Source organism: Cupressus sempervirens, chromosome 5 (genome assembly GCF_028749045.1).
Source record: "Cupressus sempervirens isolate cs-2001-9-10 chromosome 5, ASM2874904v1, whole genome shotgun sequence".
NCBI classification, from domain to species: Eukaryota; Viridiplantae; Streptophyta; class Pinopsida; order Cupressales; family Cupressaceae; genus Cupressus; species Cupressus sempervirens.
In genome coordinates this window covers 892,655,847-892,676,102 of record NC_143122.1, presented here as the reverse complement: position 1 = coordinate 892,676,102, position 20,256 = coordinate 892,655,847, and the positions used below count along the sequence as shown (strand labels likewise).

General features: G+C 36.3%; 1 pseudogene; it reads left to right on the top strand.

The window, feature by feature from the left end:
- Positions 1-18,122: 18,122 nt before the first annotated feature.
- LOC149558796 (7-deoxyloganetin glucosyltransferase pseudogene) lies at positions 18,123-19,810 on the top strand (annotated as a pseudogene).
- Positions 19,811-20,256: the final 446 nt, after the last annotated feature.

The window sequence follows — 20,256 nt, the reverse complement described above, 5'->3', positions numbered from 1 at the left end:
TTACAAGGTAGCTTTATAAATTGAATACTAAAAAAATCTTCTAGAGGTTGCTAGAAGAAGCGGAGAAAAATTAAAAAGGAGGCTGAACTATCAAGGAAAAAAAGAATAAATAGGCATTGAGGGTTTATTTTCTATCATCGAGATTTATTATTGATTTTTTCTTATGTGCATTGTGCAACCTAGGGTTTCTACAAGTAGTCACAATTGGCCATCCAGAAAGAAAACTCTCAATTGGTACTCAATTTTGAGGGTGTGAGAGATCACTTGAATTATTGTAGCTGTGGGAAGGATATTTCAGTCCTTTTACTTGTGCTTAATTGTTGATTTGGAGTTTCAAGTGGAGCTGGACTTTCACCATATCATCTTCAGGACTCGGTCTCCAGTATTTGATCAATCCAGGTTCTCAATTGTATACAGCCAGTTAGGGTTGTCTATAATGTGCCAGGTCATAATGTTTTAGTGCTAAAAATTGACATATCATTTGTAAAAATATTTGATTTTCATTGAATGAATACATTGGCACTATTATTTCCTTATTTCAGCAATATGCTTTAGTCATGTATTAAATTTAGGATTTTATTTAGTGGCCTATTGGAAAGGGTCATTACAGTGGTATCAGAGCAGTTTCCTACTAGCCTGATAGTGTTACCCAGCCACCATTTAATTTAGTTTACAAAAGAATCAACATAACTGAGAATATGGCTGGGAGACATTCTTAAAGCCCATCCAAAAGTGTGTGAGATGATGAAACTTTACAATAATAGGAGAGGCTTCTACAGTCAATAGAGGCAAGTACACAGACAATGATGGTTATGATGCAACATTTGATTGGGGAAAATAGGAGAAATAATCATAATAATGACCAGGATGATAGGAGCATAGTAGGATCACAACATAGGACACAGTCTAGAACAACTGACAGACCCACACGTCCTACATTTAGAGAAGAAACTCTAGCACGCACACCTGATGCTATGGTAACAGATATTTTAGATGAACTCCAACAAGTGAGTAATGAGTGGGATTCATTACCAAAATATGTACAAGATGGATGAACATTTGACAGGTACCTGAACTATAGAGCTACCAGGCAGAAGCAAGTAGATAAACATAGTGAGTTGTAATAGGTCACCAACAAGTTGGTATTAGCCACATTTAATGATAGTGGAAAAATGACTACTCGTGCTTGGATTCATAAGGCGGATACTTTCCTATCTTTGAAGATGATGACAAAATTTGAAGCACTCAAGTATGCCACTTTACACTTACATGGGGCAGCACATGATTGGCGGACACATGGCATGATCACATTGCAACACAATCAGGTAACCACTTATCAGGAGTTTGTGGATAGATTGATAGAAAGGTTTGATAAAAAAAATCCTAAAGTTTATTTTCGGGAGTTAGCCCAATTGAGACAGTCAGGAGGCTTAGAACAATTTATCAATGACTTCCAGAAGCTTGCAGTGATGGTGCCTGACATTTCAGAAAGGAGGCTACTCATTTTGTTCATAGAGGTATTAATTGAACCACTCAAGGGGTGGGTAAAGGCCTTTGATCCTCTTACATTATAGGAAGCCATGAAGAAATCCCGCAGTATGGAACTTGCAACTCTAGCAAACTGGGTTAGTTCAAAGAGTTCTTTATCATTTAGAGATAACAAAGGGGAATTCAGCAAGGGTAAAGAGAAGGTTAGTGACTCAAAAGACAAGCTAGCCACACCTTGGGATAAGGAAACACTTAATGACCTACGTAGGAAGAAGCTATGCTTCTTTTGCAAAGCTCCCTATGAGTTTGGTCATGATTGTCCTATGAAGCCTAAGGGAAAGGCTAATTGAGTGATGTGAGCTTATTACAAAGGTTCAGATTTAGACATCTCAGAGCACCATGATGAGGATCCTAATGAGGTAGAGGGTGAACAAGAGGTAGATAGTGCTGAGAAAAAAGAGGCTCCAAAGATACATTTACAGTAGGCACGTCTGTCTAGTATTCAAAGAGAGGGATCTTTTAGATTTCAGGGAGTCTTGGCAAGACAAAAGATTATTTCTCTATTGTATACAGGTGCCACGCATAATTTCATTGATGCATGATTTGTGGAGAGGCATGGACTCATTAATAAGGAGTTCAAGGGATTGAGAGTTAAGGTAGCTAATGGATATACTCTTTGTTGTGATAGGATGGTGCGAGATCTACCTTTGCGCCTGAACAACTATGAGTTTAAGGCAGACTATCATGTGGTCAACATGGGTGACATGGACATAGTACTTGGGATGCAATGGCTACATTCTTTCAAGGAGGTTACCCTAAGATTGGAGGATATGAGATATGATTCGTGGTGGATGGTAGGACTCATGTGCTGAAGGCTATCCATAATGGTGATGTCAAGACTATCTCATTTAGGCAATTGGAGAGATTAGCCAAACATAATAATATAGAGTGGGTGGCAATATGCACTTTTATGCCTACCCAAAAGGGGCAACATAAGATTGAATATTATCTAGATATTCAAAAATTGAGAATCAAGTATGGGAAGGTATTCAGTGAGATCCCACCAGGCAGGCCACCAGACAAAGGTATTGAGCACATTATCGAGTTGGAGGAAGGTGCTAAGCCTGTCATGATCACACCATACCAGCACCCAAAATGAATCAAAGATGAGATCGAGAGGAGCATCAATGAGTTGCTAGCAACGGGACACATTAGACCAAGTCACCGTTTGCATGTTCTATTGTTTTGGTTAAAAAGAAGGATGGTACTCTAGGAATGTGTATTGATTACAGTGTGTTGAATAAGAGAATTATAAAGAACAAGTATCCCATCCCATGCATCGATGAGCTGATAGACGAATTACATGGGGCTTATTATTTCACAAAAAATTATTTGAGATCAGGCTATTGTTAGATTGTTGTGACTGATCAGGAAAGTACTGTACATACTTCATAAATAGTGGGGTTAAAATTATTTTTGGGAAGTAGCCGACATGGTAGCCGACATATTATGTCTGACATATGGCCAACATGTTATAACCCTAAAGTGGTTTAATACTTGTATAAAAAGGGCTTAGGGTTGGGTATTTTTTAGATGTGGTGATACGAAATTAGTTCTTGCGGTGGTATTGAGCTGTAAGGGATTACGGATTGTAATCATGTTGTAATCACTGGATTGTAATAAGATCAGACTTGTTGTTTGGTGGACGTAGCCCAGGGATTGGGTGAACCACGTTAAATCTTGGTGCCTTGTGTTCATTCCTGTGTATTCTATTATTTTCTGTTATTGGTTATATTTGCATGTAGTTTTTATTTTTGTCCGTGGTTTATCCTAACAGCTATCACTAGATCAGAGTTTGAGAGTAGGATATTGAAAAAACTTCTTTTAGATGTCATTACAGGCATTTTGAGTTTGTAGTCATGCCTTTGGTTTGACTAATGCACTTGCCACTTTTCAGTCCACTATGAACAAGGTCTTCCACCATTAGTTGAGGAAATTTGTGCTAGTGTTCTTTGATGATATTTTGATCTATAGCAAGACATGGTAGGAACATTTAGAGCACTTGGAGACTATATTAAGAATTTTATAGAGTGATTCCTTGAATGCCAAGGAGTCCAAATGTGATTAGGGGATGACAAAATTGTTGTATCTTGGACACATCATTAGTGTGGAAGGAGTGCGAATGGATCTTGAAAAGATTTGTGCTATTATTGATTAGCCACCACTAAAGAACCTTACACAGTTAAGAGGGTTCCTTGGTCTATGTGGATTCTATCATAGGTTTGTTAGTGCCTACTCATGACATCCAGTGCCCATGACAGATTTGCTGAAGAAAGGGGCATTTGTGTGGACTCAAGAGGCACAGGAGTGTTTTATGTGGTTCAAGGAAATAATGACTATATGCCCAATATTAGCATTACCTGATTTCACAAAGCCATTTGAGCTTCAATGTGATGCTTCTAGAGAGGGATTTGGTGTTGTACTCATGTAGGAAAAGCATCCTATAGCCTATGAGAGTAGGAAACTCAGAGGGGCTGAGAGATCATTCAACATATATGATAAGGAGATGTTGGCCATCATGCATGCCTTGGCCAAATTCAAACAGTATCCTATGGGTAGAAAATTTTGTATTAAAACTTATCATAATAGTTTGAAGCACTTTTTGGGACAGGGGGACCTTAATGATCATTAGCAAAAGTGGGTAAGTTACAGGCATATGATTTTGATATCACATATGTTAAGGGGACATAGAATATTGTTGTAGATGCTTTATCCCGTAGGCCAAAACTCACTTCTATGATTCAGATATTAGAGGATTGGTGACACTTGATTGTAGCAGAATATGCCAAAGACACGTGGGCCTCTGCTATAGTGGAGGGGACAAAAATTGACACTAGATACACTCTCATAGATGATTTGATCATTTACAAGAACAGGATTTACTTAGTCCTAGGATCACAAGTGAAGCAGTTGATTTTGATAGCATTCCATAATTCACCTATAGTAGGCCATCCTGGGTATTTCAAGACTTATAGGTTAGTACGAGAATGGCTCACTTGGAAGGAACTTAAGGCTGATGTTTTGTAGTATGTGTCTGAGTGTCATGTTTGCCAGCAGAACAAACAAGAGCACACTTATCCAGTAGGGCTCCTATAGCCACTTCCTATTGTTGATAGGAAGTGGGAGTGCATGTCTATGGATTTTATTATGAGCTTTCCTAGGGCTTCATGAGTCACTTTTGGCATGAGATATTTTGGTTGTGTGGCACTAAGGTTACACCTAGTACCAGTTATCACCCATAGACTAATGGTCAAATAGAGATTGTAAACAAATGGGTGGAAGGGTATTTGAGGAATTATGTGGCAGATCATATGACTATACAAATGACACCCGTCATGGAACTTTACAATTATGAGGCACCTAGTTTCTTAGATTTGTTGTTGGGAGATAGTCGAGTACCCCGTGTAGGTGAACTATTATAGGAAAGTAAGGATATAGTTGCTACTCTCACAAACAACATTGCCAGCTCGCTCAGAACTAGCAAAAATTGTATGCAGACAAGAAGAGGACCAAGTGTAGTTTTGAGGTAAATGATATGGTTTACTGCATGTTGCATCCATATAAGTAGTCCACTTTCAAGAAGAGTGGTACAGAGAAACTCAAGTCACGCTATTATGGACCATTCAAGATCATCAAATGAGTTGGTGAGGTGGTTTATGAGTTGGAGCTTCCAACATATAGTAGAGTGTACAATGTGTTTCATGTACCACACCTCAAAAAGGTGTTGGGTTAGAATGTGATGCCTTCTGCAGTATTACCTCCCTTGGATGATGAGGGGAAATTGATCTTAGTGCTAGAATCCATTCTGGATAGTAGAGAGAAGTAGCTTCATAGGAGAGTAATCAGAGAGTATCTAGTTAAGTTGAAAGATTTACCTATTGAAGATGCTACTTGGGAGGGAGAAGTGATTTTGTAGCATCTAGCATTAAGATTGCTTAAGGCCAAGCAATTTTAGGAGGGGCGGACCTGTAATGTCCCATTTTTTTGGAGGAGTTAATTATAAAGTTATCAATTAAAAAAAAATATGTTACAAGGTAACTTTATAAATTAAATTTTAAAAAATTCTTCTAGAGGTGGCTAGAAGAAGCGAAGAAAAATTAAAAAGGAGGCCTACCTATCAAGGAAGAAAAGAATAAATATGCATTGAGGTCTCATTTCCTATCATCAAGATTTATTATTGATTTTTTCTTATGTGCGTCATGGAGCCTAGGGTTTCTGCAAGTAGTCACAATTGGCCATTGAGAATGAAAACTCTCAATTGGTGCATAATTTTGAGGCTGTGAGAGATCACCTAAATTATTGCAGCTATGGGAAGGATATTTCAGTACTTTCACTTGTGCTTAATTTCTGATTTGGAGTTTCAAGTGGAGCTGCACTTTCATCATATCAGCTTCAGCAGTCAGTCTCCAGTATCTGATCAATCTGGGTTCTCATTTCAATTTGTAGTTGTAATAAGTTCTCAATTGTATATAGCTAGTTAGAGTTGTCTGTAATGTGCCAGGTCATAATGTTTTAGTGCTGAAAATTGACATATCATTTGTAAAAATATTTGGTTTTCATTGAATGAATACATTGGCACTAGTATTTCCTTGTTTTAGCAATATACTTTAGCTGTGTATTAAATTTAGGGTTTTGTTTAGTGGCCTATTGGAAAGGGTCATTACATTGCACAACCCCCACAGATCATATTTACAATATGTATAGAGGATATTACTTTTTATCCAAGAGCTATGATGATTAGACCATGAACACTCAAGTTATAGCCCATTCCATGCCTGGTTCTCAAAACTAGACAATAGAACTAACAAAACCAGAAGATTTTCTAAACCTTGCCAAAAGATTTTCTAAACCTTATTGAATGCCTACTTGAAACCAAAAAAATTGCAAATGAATGTAAAAAATGAACTCAATATTCTACTTCATTAAAAATAGTCTTATGTTTATTCCAAAATCCAACCAAAAATTCCAAAACTACACTCAAATGCTCAAAAATGTCCTGCTTCTGAATGGTGTCCATACATCCAACTTTTTAACCCCTATAACTGAGTTGGAAATGTCCTAATAGACTTCATCTTTCATCCTAGTATTCAGTTGAAACCATAACTTCCCTAACTCGTTGGTTAGTCTCCTAAATTAGAACCTATCAACTTAGACCTCTTGAACACACATTGGGAATTTATTTTTAGTCCTTATTAACCCCATGGTTGGTTAGATCATCCACAAACAAAAATAAGACTTAGGGTTTGACCCTACCCTAGCTACTCCTACACCATTTTTCCCCTACATGAAGAATTTGAAGTATTGCTGGAGATAAGAACTCACTACTAGCGCCTAGCTTTTTGAAGTCACCCTCAACAATCCAAGTTTCCTTAGACTGAGGTAAATCCATCCATTTTATCAAATTATCCTTGTAGACCTCATTTCTTGTGCTTTTCCTTACTCTAGAGTCCAATATATTTTCAATGTCATCCATCTTAGGACCTCCGTATGGTAGGAGGTCTTTTACATTGAAGATTGGAGAAAGTGAAATGTCCTTTGGTAGATCTATATTGTAGGCATTGGGTCCATACTTTTCAAGAATCTTGCATGGCCCAAGCCTCCTCATTTGCAACTTGCTAGTTATTCCCATTTGTAACTTGGTCTTGTTGAGATACACCGCCACCAATTCTCCCACTTGAAGCTAAAACTCTCTACTCCCTTCATCCTACATATCCTTTAAATTCTAGTTGGATTCCATCAAAGTTTTCATGACCTGGTCATGTACCTCTTTCATTGATTACACAAAGTCATTAGCTTTTCCACTGACCTTGTTATGTGAATGTAGGTCCCTCAACTCTGTTATACCACTTGGATGAGTACAATGTACCACTCGAAAAGGAAATATCCCTATTTTCCTATTCTTGCTATCATTGTATGCAAATTTATCTTGAGGAATAACTTGTTACCAACTTTGTACATACTCCTTGATGAGGCACCTTAATAGATTGCCCAATACCTTATTTATGATCACCTCTATCTGACCATTAGTTTGAGGTTGGTAGGCAGACCTATGGTCTAGGTTTGTTTCGAGCCTCTACCATAGGGTCTTCCAAAAGTGCCCCATAAACATAACGTGCTTGTTAGCTACTATGCTACTTGGAAAGCCATGGATCCTAACCACCTCCTTGAAGAATAGGTTGGCCAAGTTACTTGCATCACGTGTAGTCTTGCATGGTATGAAATGGCTCATATTACTAAACCTATCTACTACCACAAAGATACTATCTATCCTTGTGCTAATTCTTGGTAATCCAACTATAAAGTCCATATTGATGCACTCCCAAGGTCTATTAGGAATACATATAGGTTTGTATAGCCCTACATTTGGTGAAGTTCCCTTTTCCTTATAACATATACTACATAGCACTACATACCTCCAATTGTCTCTCTACATTTTAGGCCAGTAGTAGAAACTTTACACAAGGCCCAAGGGCTTCTTCAGACAAAATTTACCACTCATGCTTCTATTGTGCTTCTCTTGTATGAGATTCTACCTTATGGTTCCCCTTGGAATGCACAATTATTGACACTTGAATAATAGTCCATTATGTAGGGTATATTTAGAAAAATCACTATGAAAATTATTAGCAAAATCATTATATATCTTATAAGCCTTTGAGAAGTCAGTGTCCTCCTCACATAGATTTTTGAAACAATCCAAACCAATGCTTTGCAACTTGACTTCTTGCACTATCAATAACCTCCTACTCAAAGCATCTATCACATTATTGTTTGTCCCCTTCTTTTTCTCAATAGTGAAGGTATAGCACTATAAGAACTCCATCCATTTGATGTGTCTTATACTAAGCTTCTCTTTTGAGTTGATAAAACTTAGAGCTTTGTTATCTATGAAAACAAAAAACTCCTTTGGCAACAAGTAGTGCCTCCACTTCTTGAGGGCTTGGACAAGTGCAGAAAGCTCTAGGTCATATGTTCAATACCTTGTCTTGGCTTCATTAAGATTTTTAGTGAAAAATACCATTGGTCTGCCCTCCTAGCTCAAAACTACCTCAACTACTATGTTACTGGCATCACATTCCACCACAAATGGCTTCTCAAAATTAGGTAGAAAAAAGATAGGTTGGGTTTCTACCCCCTTCTTCAATCTCTCAAAACTCTGATCTATAGGTTTGGTCCACAAAAAAATAGCCTTCATGCCCCCTTTGATCATATCCATCATAGGTGCACATATTTCACTAAACCTTCTTACAAAATTTCTATAAAATTGTGTGAATCCATGAAAACTCCTAGCCTCAGTAGTAGATCTAGGTGTAGACCAACTCAAAATAGCCTCTACCTTGTTTTTGTCCATATTAAGACTTCCTTGGGATAATAAAAATCCCAAATACACTACTTCCTCTTTCATTAACTCACTTTCTCCAAATTTACTATCAACTTCTCCTCTTGGAGCTTCCTTAATACCAACTCTAGGTGTTTCATACATTCCTCCTTTGTCTGACTGATGATGAGGATGTCATCTATGTATACTGATAGGATAAACCACGGACAGAAATAAAAACTACATGCAAATATAACCAATAACAAAAATAATAGAACACACAGAAATGAACACAAGGCACCAAGATTTAACGTGGTTCACCCAATCCCTGGGCTACGTCCACCAAACAGCAAGTCTGATCTTATTACAATCCATTGATTACAACCTGATTACAATCCGTAATCCCTTACAGCTCAATACCGCCACAAGAACCAATTTCGTATCACCACACATAAAAAAATACCCAACCCTAAGCCCTTTTTATACAAGTATTAAACCGCTTTAGGGTTATAACATGTTGGCCATATGTCAGCCATAATATGTCGGCTACCATGTCCGCTACCATGTCAGCTACTTCCAAATTTTTATTTTTTTTTCGGGGCGATGCCCCGAACCCCACTATTTATAAAGTATGTATAGTACTTTCCTGATCAGTCACCACAATCTAACATATACCCCAACAAATACCCCAATTTAATCCTTTAAGACTTTATTCATGACTCTCATGAAGCTGCTTGGTGCATTGGTGAGGCCACATGGCATTATGCTAGGATTAAACCATGAATAGAAATAACAATTACATGCAAATATAAGCAATATCAAAAAATAATAGATCTCATAGAAAAGAACACAAGACATGAATATTTAACATGGTTCACCCAATCCTTGGGCTATGTCCACCAAGCAACAAGTCTGATCTTATTATGATCTAGTGATTACAACCTGATTACAATCTGTAATCCCTTATAGCTCAATACCACTGCAAGAACTAATTTTTGCATCACCTTATGAAACAATCCCTCACCTTAATCCCTTTTATACAAGTCATCACAAACTAACACATTAAACCAACCACTCATAAAGACCCTTAGTAGTCTTTAATGAAGACTTCCTTTCATCTCCTTCTTTTATCTTAAAATGATAGAACCCACTTTTAAAACAAATTTTGGAAAACTACCTAGCTCCAACTTATTTTCTTCCACTATTGGCTGGATTTTATAAGTGACACCATACTTCTTAAAGGAATACTTCTTTTCCTTACCATGATGCACTTGTCCCCTATCATACTACCAAGGTCTTCCCAATAGTAGGTGAAAAGCATCCATGGGAAGCACATCACACAAATATGCTATCCTAATACTTGCCAATGGTGATGTTTTCCCACACTTATTGATTCACTAGGATATTATGCCCCTTATTTAACCAAGTCACCTTGCAAGGATGCACATGTGAAATATTTGTCAAACCAAGCTTTTGTACTGCCTCCTCTGACAAGAGAATTTTAGTAGACCCTGAGTCTATGATCACCTTGCACACCTTGCCCAACATTTTTCATGAGGTTCTAAATAGTTCTTGCCTCTGCTTTGGTTCGTCCTTGGGTGGTTCCATAATCAATAACCTCCTCAACATAAGGCTTTCACCTTTGTACACATCAAGATTCACTTCTCCTACTTTCTAATTGTCCTCTTGGACATAGTTAATCTTATTTTCCCTATAAGAAGATGATGCATTTTATGAACATCTATAAGAAGGGTGTCCTACTTACCACATTTGTGGCACTTCATGTTACTTAAATGTGAACCTATACCACCATTTTTGGATCCTTTGCCTCTATTAGAACCTTGTATCTGACTAGTTTCACTAGTCTACTCACTTTACTTAGAGTCTCCATAGTTTCTCTTCTTAGTACTCCTACCACTAGAGCCTCCCCTTGAATCACATCTAAAGTCCTTTCCTCTACCTCTATTCTTAGAATAGGAGTCCCCTTTCTTCCTTAGTTTTTCCTCTACCTTCCTAGCCATTTGAAAAAAAAATTGAAGAGTGGCGAGGCTAAAAAAATTTAACTCATCATCTATGGACCATTTAAGGCCATTTAAGTACCATGCCACCATGATACTCTCTATTTCTTTCACCCTTGATTTTAGTGCTAACTTCTAAAACTCCTTAGTGTAGGTATCCACATCAAGTTCTTTATTCCTGAGATTTTGTCTCTTCTTATGGATTTGAATCTCATAATCCCTTGGTAGATATGTTTCTTTGATCTTTTCCACCATTTCTTTCCAATTAGCTATAGGCTTATTCTCCTCATTTTCTCTTTCTTCCTACACAAAATTCCACCATGTCAAAGCTTGACCTTTCAATCTATACTTTGCAAACCTCACCTTTTGGGCTTTTGTTTTCGCTTTACACTCAAAGTAGTTCTCAATGATTTCTAGCCACTCTAACACTACCTCTGCATCCGTCTTCCCATGAAATAAGGACACATTTTCGAGACTCTTCCCTCCAAATTCTTTGACGGATTTTAGGAATGGTTCTTGCTCAACAAGTGGAGAATTTGGTTTAGGGATCTCATACTCCAAGCACACCTTCTCTTTAGACTTGCCAAAGTATTCATCTTCCTTCACATGGACAACATCCTCTATCTCTTTCAACTGGTCTTTCACCTCCTCTAGGGCCTCATCTAGAACCCTAATCTTCTCTTTTAAGAGCTTCTTTTTCTCGTCTACTTCCTTCTCCAACTCTACATTGGTCACCATCTTGGAAGATCCACTTCAGTAAGTGGAATACAACATGCCACCACAAGCCTAATCTTATGGCTCCGATACCACTTTGATGGGGACCCTTTTCAACTAAGAGTTTCTATCTATTCCTAGGTTACTCCTAGCCAACTATAGGGTCTTCTCTTCTAACCCTAACTAAGACAACCCCTCTACAATCCCCTACCCAGAAGAAACTCACCACCAACTAAAAACTCCAATGCCAATCTCGCAATTCACCCCAAATACCTTCTTTTTCTTAGAATGCCAAGACTTCCCAAGAACACCAAGTACCTCAAAAAAAGGCGGAACACTCCTAATGAGGTTCTTAATTCATTCCTCATCATTGTGCACCATTCTTTCAAAGTTGTTTCACCCCAATTATAGAATTGACTAGTTAGGCCTTGTAGCCTTAAGAGCCCCTATTAGCCCTCCTAGACTCAAGGAAAGAGCTATAACTCAAAAATCTCTTAACAAGGAACATTGGTTTATAGTAGAATTTTGTTCCCTATGACTACCTCTTCAAGATTTTGCAAGTCTAGGGTTCCATCAATGTCTATACTGTATGGATTAAAATAAGCCTAATTTTTAGGGTTTTGGAAGCAATGCTAGTGTTTTCCCTCTTGTAATTGTCAAACTCCATAACCAACCTCCTCCTTTGATTTTAAATTCCCTCACACATTTCTTCTACCTTACCAATTCAAGATTGACCTATGGCAATCATCTGTTCTTCACAAGAGCTCCTTACAAGCATCTCCTTGCACCTTGCCAAGCTTGCTAGCTTGCCTAGGGCTTTCTTGTAAAAACAGAAAATGACTTTTCAAAACCTCAAAAAACCATATTTAAAATATGTATAGAGGATATTTCTTGGTCTCCAAGAGCCATCGTGAAGGACACTCGAACTATAGCCCATTCGATGTTAGGTTCTCAAAACTTGACAACAAAACTAACAAAAACAAAATATTCCTAAACCTAATTGAATGCCTACTTGAAATGAAAAAAAATACAAATATATTTAAAACATGAACTCAGTATTATAACTCATGAAAAAATTACTTCCATTCAATCCAAAATCTAACCAAATAGTCTAAAACTATGCTCAAATACTCAAAACTATCATGTTGTTGAATGTTGTTTATACACCCAACTATCCAACCCCTTGAACTAAGTTGGAAAATTATTAAATAGACTTCATATTTCCTCCTAGTATATAGTTCAAACCATAAATTCCCCAACATGTTAGCTTTCCAAAACTACCTAAAAAGTTGTCAAGCAATTTTGAAAAATTGCAACGTTGTCAATGCAACTTTTTAACAACTGTTGCAATTTTGCTCCTAGACTCTCCAAACTTGCAAAGAACGTTACAAAACCTCCTAAGATGACCTTAGAACATATAAGGGCCATATTGAAACATTCCTTGACCCCTTATCTATAATTTTATGACATTTTTCCTCCTAGAGAATTTTTTTTGCAATTTTCAACTATCAGGACCTAATTGACCAAATTAGACTACTAAATCAAAAAATATCAACTAAGACCTATTGAACATACCTTGAGAATTTATTTTTATTCCTTATTAACCCCATGGTTTGTTATACCATCCACACAAAAAAAACCTAGACTTGGGGTTTGACCTTACCCTAGGTGCTCCCATACCACAAATTGTTAGAGTAATTAGATATTTCCCAATTAACGCTAGTTACTTTAGCTAAAATTTAGGCATCTAATAATTTATTTTTTTATTAATTATTATGATGTATCCTAGCTTACACCTTTTTAGGGTTTTTATCTCCTTTATAAGGATGACCTCTCATTGATAACTTGAGATAATTCCTTTTTTATTATAGCAATCTACATTTTTTTCTCATCAAGAATGTCTCATCTATGGATCTAGCAATTCCTACCTCTATAGCTTTTGCCTCTCTCTTTCTGTGATAGGTATTTGCATGTAGGCAATTCTTAAGATCTGTGGTGTTGATCTTTCATCAACTTCAACATGGTGATTCTTGGGAGTTGTGGGGTTGATCTTTTATCAACTTCAACATGGTGACTGTTGGGACCGTGAGGTTGATCTTTCATCAACTTCAACTAAGGTTGCTAGGAAAAGAAATGTATTTTTTTTTTCATAGGTATTGAAGATCCATTTTTCCAAGATGGAATTTTTAGCATTTTTCTTTATCATGCCATTCAATTATTTTGAGCAGATGCCACCAATTCTTCTTAGTCCCATAAGTAGAAGCTTACATTGAAATTTTATGACATCAAAGGTTGGACCTAATTCAGAGATAGGTCAAGATCATGCTTTCTTTGCGGGGATCTTGCCTATATTTTCTTTCTAGTGACACACTACTTTTGTGGATCTACCCTGCCTCTTGGTGTGAATTCTTCCTTTTCTTCCATGATTAGATTTACAGACAATTGACACCTATATTTTCAATCAAAAACTTGTTCTTGCACGATTGAGTAGTTTCATTAGGGTCACTCATATATACTCATATGTCGGCTATATTCTTGAATAGTAGATGTTTTGCCTATGTTTTCCATCTATCCATTGTTTGGGGGTGCTATGCAGATTATTGTCTATTTTAGCTTTGATTTGATTGATAGAAGTTTTTCCTTTGTTTCCCATCTATTTACTATTCGAGTAGTGCTGTTAGGGGCAATCATAAAAATTGATCTTGATCTTCATCTTGGTTTTAGAGTAGGTTCGTCATTCAAAACTTTGGCGATTATGATTTGATAGATATCCATAATATTTTTCATGTCATAGAAGAACTTCTCTCTGTAGATTTTAAACAGAGGTTTTTAGATTATACTTTGTATCTCATTTCTTTCAATTTCATCTATATTCCTTACTTAGAATTAAGGGGAGAAGTTGATGTTATTCATTCCAACTCAATATTTTAAGAGGTGAGCTCTAGTTTGACCTGTGATGCTGCAATCTCAAGTCTTCTTTGCATGTTTAAACTCAAATACAAATGGGTCAGTTTAATTATAATTGCTCCTTCAAATAGTTGAGCACTAGTTTCAGATTCCTAAGTTCACGCATTGATTTGGTTATATAAATTATGCAATATTGTAATGATTTTCATGGACAATACAATGTAATCAATACATTTTTATTTATTCTTGGTAGCTCTATATTTCTTCAGTATTTTTCCCCTGAATGTTTGTTTCAATTCGTAACTAGATCTATAAGAGAAATTTAACATGGTATCAAAGCTCCAAATCTTCATGCCCCTATTCTGTTCTTGAGAGTATTGGCATCGGTTTTTATATCTGAGCTTTCAGAGGAGTTTTTGTTGGATCTAGTGGGTCACTTGTTTTTGGAGCACTTTGAGCAAAAATGGACATAATCATTGATCTTAGAGAACTCAAAAATCCCCATTTCCATATCAAATACATCCAATTTGGACACCGTTGAAATTTGAGGGCGAATGTTTTTTGCATCCAGGCCATTTTGACTTGGGTATGCTAATTGAGACCATGATTTTTTATGTTTTAACCAAGTTTTATTTTAGTTAAAATAATCTATTTGTGCATGGCCTTTTTTTTAAAATCAAAAGGAAAGGCTTTTTTAAAAGGAGTGATCTTTGTGCATAGTACTAATGCGTAAGCCTTATTAAAGTTTGATCCCCTCATATTCTCTCTACCCCACTAATAGGTACACCTACAAAAGTTTGGACCCCATCTCTGTTTCAAGTTCTTTCCATCATAGAGGCACTAACAAGGATTTGACAACGACTATAGTTCCATTTATATTTTTAGGGCTCTATGTTTGTTTTGAATCACGGATTTGTATTGGGAAAGGGGCTCAAACTTCAATAATCCTTATTAGGAAAGGCTTTAATAATCTACTACTCTAATAAAGTTCCATTGGGGTTGATATTTTACCTTTTTTTTCCATCTTCCTTTGTCCAGTGACTATCCCTTCCATGGCATTAGCCTCATGACGTGTAGATTGATCACATTAGTACACACATACGTACTCTTTTGTGCATCTTGATCATGGTTCCTTGACTTGTAGTTCGTTTGGCCCACTTTTCTAGTTGCTTGTCACCTCACCCTTTATTTGCATTAGAGGGGTTCTTCTATTCTTTCTCATGTTCCCTTGGTTCAATTGATCAACTCTTCAGGCTTTGGTGTTTCATGCCATCTATGTTTCTAAGTTCAGTTGCTTGTCTTTGTGTACCTTCTAATTCGATGTAGATTACAGTCTTCTCTACCTAGTCAGGTTCTATTTTAGTGGAGGTTCTTCATATCAGCAATTAGTTTTGACCAAGCTTTGTAGCTTCTACATGCTTTAGTGGTGTTATTTATGACCATCTTTTATTCCTATCTTCTAGGACATTACCTAGTTTGGAGGCCTCTTCAGTCCTTCACTAGTTTCTTTCAGCATGTTTTCCATCTCTTTTGTGAGTAGGGTTTTTTCCCATGTGGTTTTCTCTATTTCTCCTTTTTCTAGAGATTTGGTCGTGCTTGGGTACCTCATTAGGCATTGTTGCTGGGACCCAATTCTACTTTTAGTAGTAGTATTTAGGGTTTTAGCTACTCCCTAAGTTTATCTTAAGGCGACATGTTAGAGTAATTAGATATTTCCCAATTAAATCTAATTTCTTAAGCTAAACTTTAGGCATCCAATAATTAATTTCTTTTATTAATTATTATGATGCATCCTAGGTTACACCCTTTTAGGGTTTCGATGTCCTTTATAAGGATGATCTCTCATTGATAACTTGAGATAATTATTTTTCTATTATAGCAATTTACTTTATTGCTCATCAAGAACGGCTCGTCTATGGATCTGGCAATTCTTGCATCCATAGTTTTTGCCTCTCTCTTTCTATGATAGGTGTTTACATGCAAGTGATTCTTGGGAGCTACGAGGTTGATCTTTCATCAACTTCAACACAAATAACTCACCCATCTAAGGAAAATAGAAACATAAACAAATCAAAATGGAGACAATCTAATCATTTATATTGATGAATTTTAGTAACATTTACAAAAAGATTATCACTAAAAATATATTACTAGTTATAAGAACATTAATTTGCAATGTTCTACAATTGCATCAAATCAGACATTAAATTTGAGTTAGTTTCATTTTCTTCTAGTACTTTTGTCTTAGAAATTCAGTCTTATCTACTTCTATCTTAAATTATCTAGTACTCTACTAGAAAATTCTTAGGAGAGAATTAAAATCTTCCACTAAAGTAAAACATTCTTCTTGAATTTTGAACTATTGTTCAAAGCATTTTCTTAAAAATCTAGACTCAAATTATCCATTGATATTCAACTTTTTTTCTCTTAATGTCCTAATAAATAGCACTCAAAATTTGAAAAATTCAAACTTTTCAATCTTGTTTTAATTTACCAACAAATTATTGTCGTATGTTAAGAGTAAGTGAGGGGCAAGTAGGAGAGATGAAGATCACAAAAAATATTTGCATTAGTGACTATTGACAAGGTAGATGGTTGTAGGAGGTTCACATAAAAAAAATAATTCCAACACCTCGTAACACATCACTCATGCTCAAACTGCACCCAAATTAATAATGCTCATGCATGTCAAACATTCTCTATTTTATGGCTTCACAGAAATATCTCAAATTTGTTGCTTGTACTTACAATATTTCTATTTAATTTTATTGGTTTCTACCAACTTCCTTATGAAATGATATAATATTATTTCAATATACTTTCTTCTTCCACTAATTTTTTTTTTTTCAAAACTATTGATTAAATATTGTTACAAATTATTGTTGTTCTATTAGCCCATTCTTTCTTAAAATTAACTTGAAGTTTCTCCTAACTCAAATACCCTCATTAATTATTATATTTTCTATCTTATACACAATTTCAATAATTAAAAGAGAAACTAACTCCAAATATACTCTCTCTACCATCCACAGTTAAATCCCTAACACTATCTATGTATCCAACTAAACCAAACTCCCCTATTCGCTCACAAATTCATCCTTCTAATTGACATTATCATCCTATTCTTTGTACTTAACCATCGTTTTTCGCCAACCTATTGTTCTCATACACTCAAACACTCTCACCCTAGCTCTTTTCTATATCCTGCCATTCTAAAACCTTTTCTTCTTTTCATGCCTTGTTGGAACCCACCGAAATTGTTTCTAGAATGCATTTAACTTTACTACAGTCGACCTTATATTAAATAGTTTATAGAATGCATTTCACTTTCGTATAGTCGAGCTTATAATATAATCAAAGCATAACCTTAATTGTTTCTAGAATGCATCCCATCGCATTTCATACGAGCAAATTTCTAATATGAGACAAATATAAAACATAAATTCCGTGAATGCATCGTTCAACTTAGTATCTTCCAAAGCTTATATAATAATGATAATATCTGCATCTGAAGGTCATCGTTAGCTTTGATTGTACTATAAATCGTCTTGCCCAGGTTCAGCATCTCATATAATTTTCCGAAGTTTCAAGTTATTTCTTTCTTTGAGGTGATAAAAATGGAGATGAAGAATGGATCCCATTTTGTAATGTTGGCATTTCCTATTTTGGGCCACATTAACCCCATGATACAGTTTGCTAAAGTTTTATCTGCCAAGGGCTTGTACGTTACTTTTATTATTACTGAATATATGCATGAGAAAATGTTGAAATCTGGATCGATCCAATCCATGAGTGACATCACATTCGAAACAATTCCAGATGGCCTACCTCCTGAGCACGGACGAGCCAGCAATCTTGATGAGTTTGCTGAATCCACTGTCACTAATTGTCCCCTCCATTTTGAAAAAGTGATTGATAAGTTGAAGAGCTCGGAAGATGCCCCTCCTTTGAGCTGCATTATTTATAATGGGCTCATGAGTTGGGCTCAGAAATCAGCCGAAAGATTGGGAATTCCTGGAGTATACTTCTGGACTGCAAGTGCCTGTGGCTTCAATATTTACCCGTCAATGCCTCTTCTCATGAAGAAGGGATATATTCCAATCAAAGGTATGCCAGTTTTTTTTGTTCTAAAAATGTCTTTGATGCAGCTTCATTAAATGTTTAAACAGTTTGTTTTTCTTGAAAAATCTATTTGGTGAGCTTCTGTATTTATTGGTAATTGGATAGCAAGTTAGGTGGGTTTTAAAATTCTATATGTTAGATATATTTGTTAGGTTTATATACATTTTGTTAAGTGGGTATTATTGAGATGAATGATCTTTCAGAATTGTTTAATGCTTGACATATCATTTCTCATGACAAAAGAGTTCATAGAATTAAAATGAATTTCACTATAAAAATACACTATCCAGATTAGAAGGATCAATAATTTTGTTTTAGAAAGATCAATTATTTTTTTCTCTAATAGATATATGAATGCCCTGTTTCATTTGCAGATGAAAGCTATCTGACAAATGGATACCTTGAAAAAGAAGAGATCAGCTGCATTCCTGCGATGCCCACCATGCACGGAATAGATGTGCCAAGCTTCTACGATGATGGTACAAAGTACGTATTTGAGTTTTTAGAAAGCCAATGCCAGGCTGCTCTGTTAGCTGATTTTATGGTAACCAATGCAATTGAAGAGGTAGAAGGGCCAATCATAGAGACAGTGCAGTCCAGGGTTCCTGTGTACAGCAGGTCCCCTCTTACTTTATGCCGAAGAGGAAAAAAGTGAAGAAACAAGCTGTGTGAAATGGCTGAATGATCAGACTGCCCATTCTGTTATTTATGTGTGCTTTGGAACAATGGCAGTCATATCTGAAAAGGAGCTTTTGGAGTTTGCATGGGGTTTAGAGGCCATCAATCAGCCCTTCTTGTGGGCTATTCGTCCAGACCTCATTCATGAATCTTCTGCTGTTCTCCCTCCAGAGTTTTTGGAGAAAGTGAAGGGAAGAGGTTTCTCTCTCATCCTTTTGTGGAGGGTTTCTTGACACACAATGGATGGAACTCCACGTTAGAAAGCATCTATGCACGAGTGCCCATGCTTTAATGGGCCTTCTATGCAGAGCAATATATCAATAGGACTTCTGTGTCCCAGGTTTGGAATATTGGGATTCCACTGAATGGTGATGTGACAAGGGGAGATGTGGAAGAGAAGGTGAGGAGGTTGATGAAAGGGGAGGAAAGGGAAGAAATGAGGAGGAAGGTTAATGAGTTCAAAGAAGCTTATATTAAAGCAATCAAGAAAATGATGGATAGGTAGAGGTCAAAAAATAACAAAGATATAGAACAACAGGATGTGCTGCGGTACAATAAACTATATTATATTTCATTCCACCATAATCTCAAATGAGTACATACTGCCTTTTATAAGAAAGTATACAATATTCTAGAGAAATCTACTATTAGCCGAGAAGACAAAACATTTACAAACTTCTGGAAAAATATTATAGCCGAGTCAACCTTTGGAAAAAATCCTAAACCTAAACCTAATAATCTAGAAGTATAGTTTTGAGAGATCTAGAACTCTCGATGAGAAGATAACAATAAATAAATTAGTTGGAGTAGGTGAGAGTAGGGAAGATTAAACAGACAGCTGAAACCTACATCACCAACACTCCCCCTTAATCTTCACTACCGTGTATGTTTGTAATACCAATACTTTCTCGAAGATGTTCAAAAACATTCTTTGCAAGAGGCTTTGTGAAA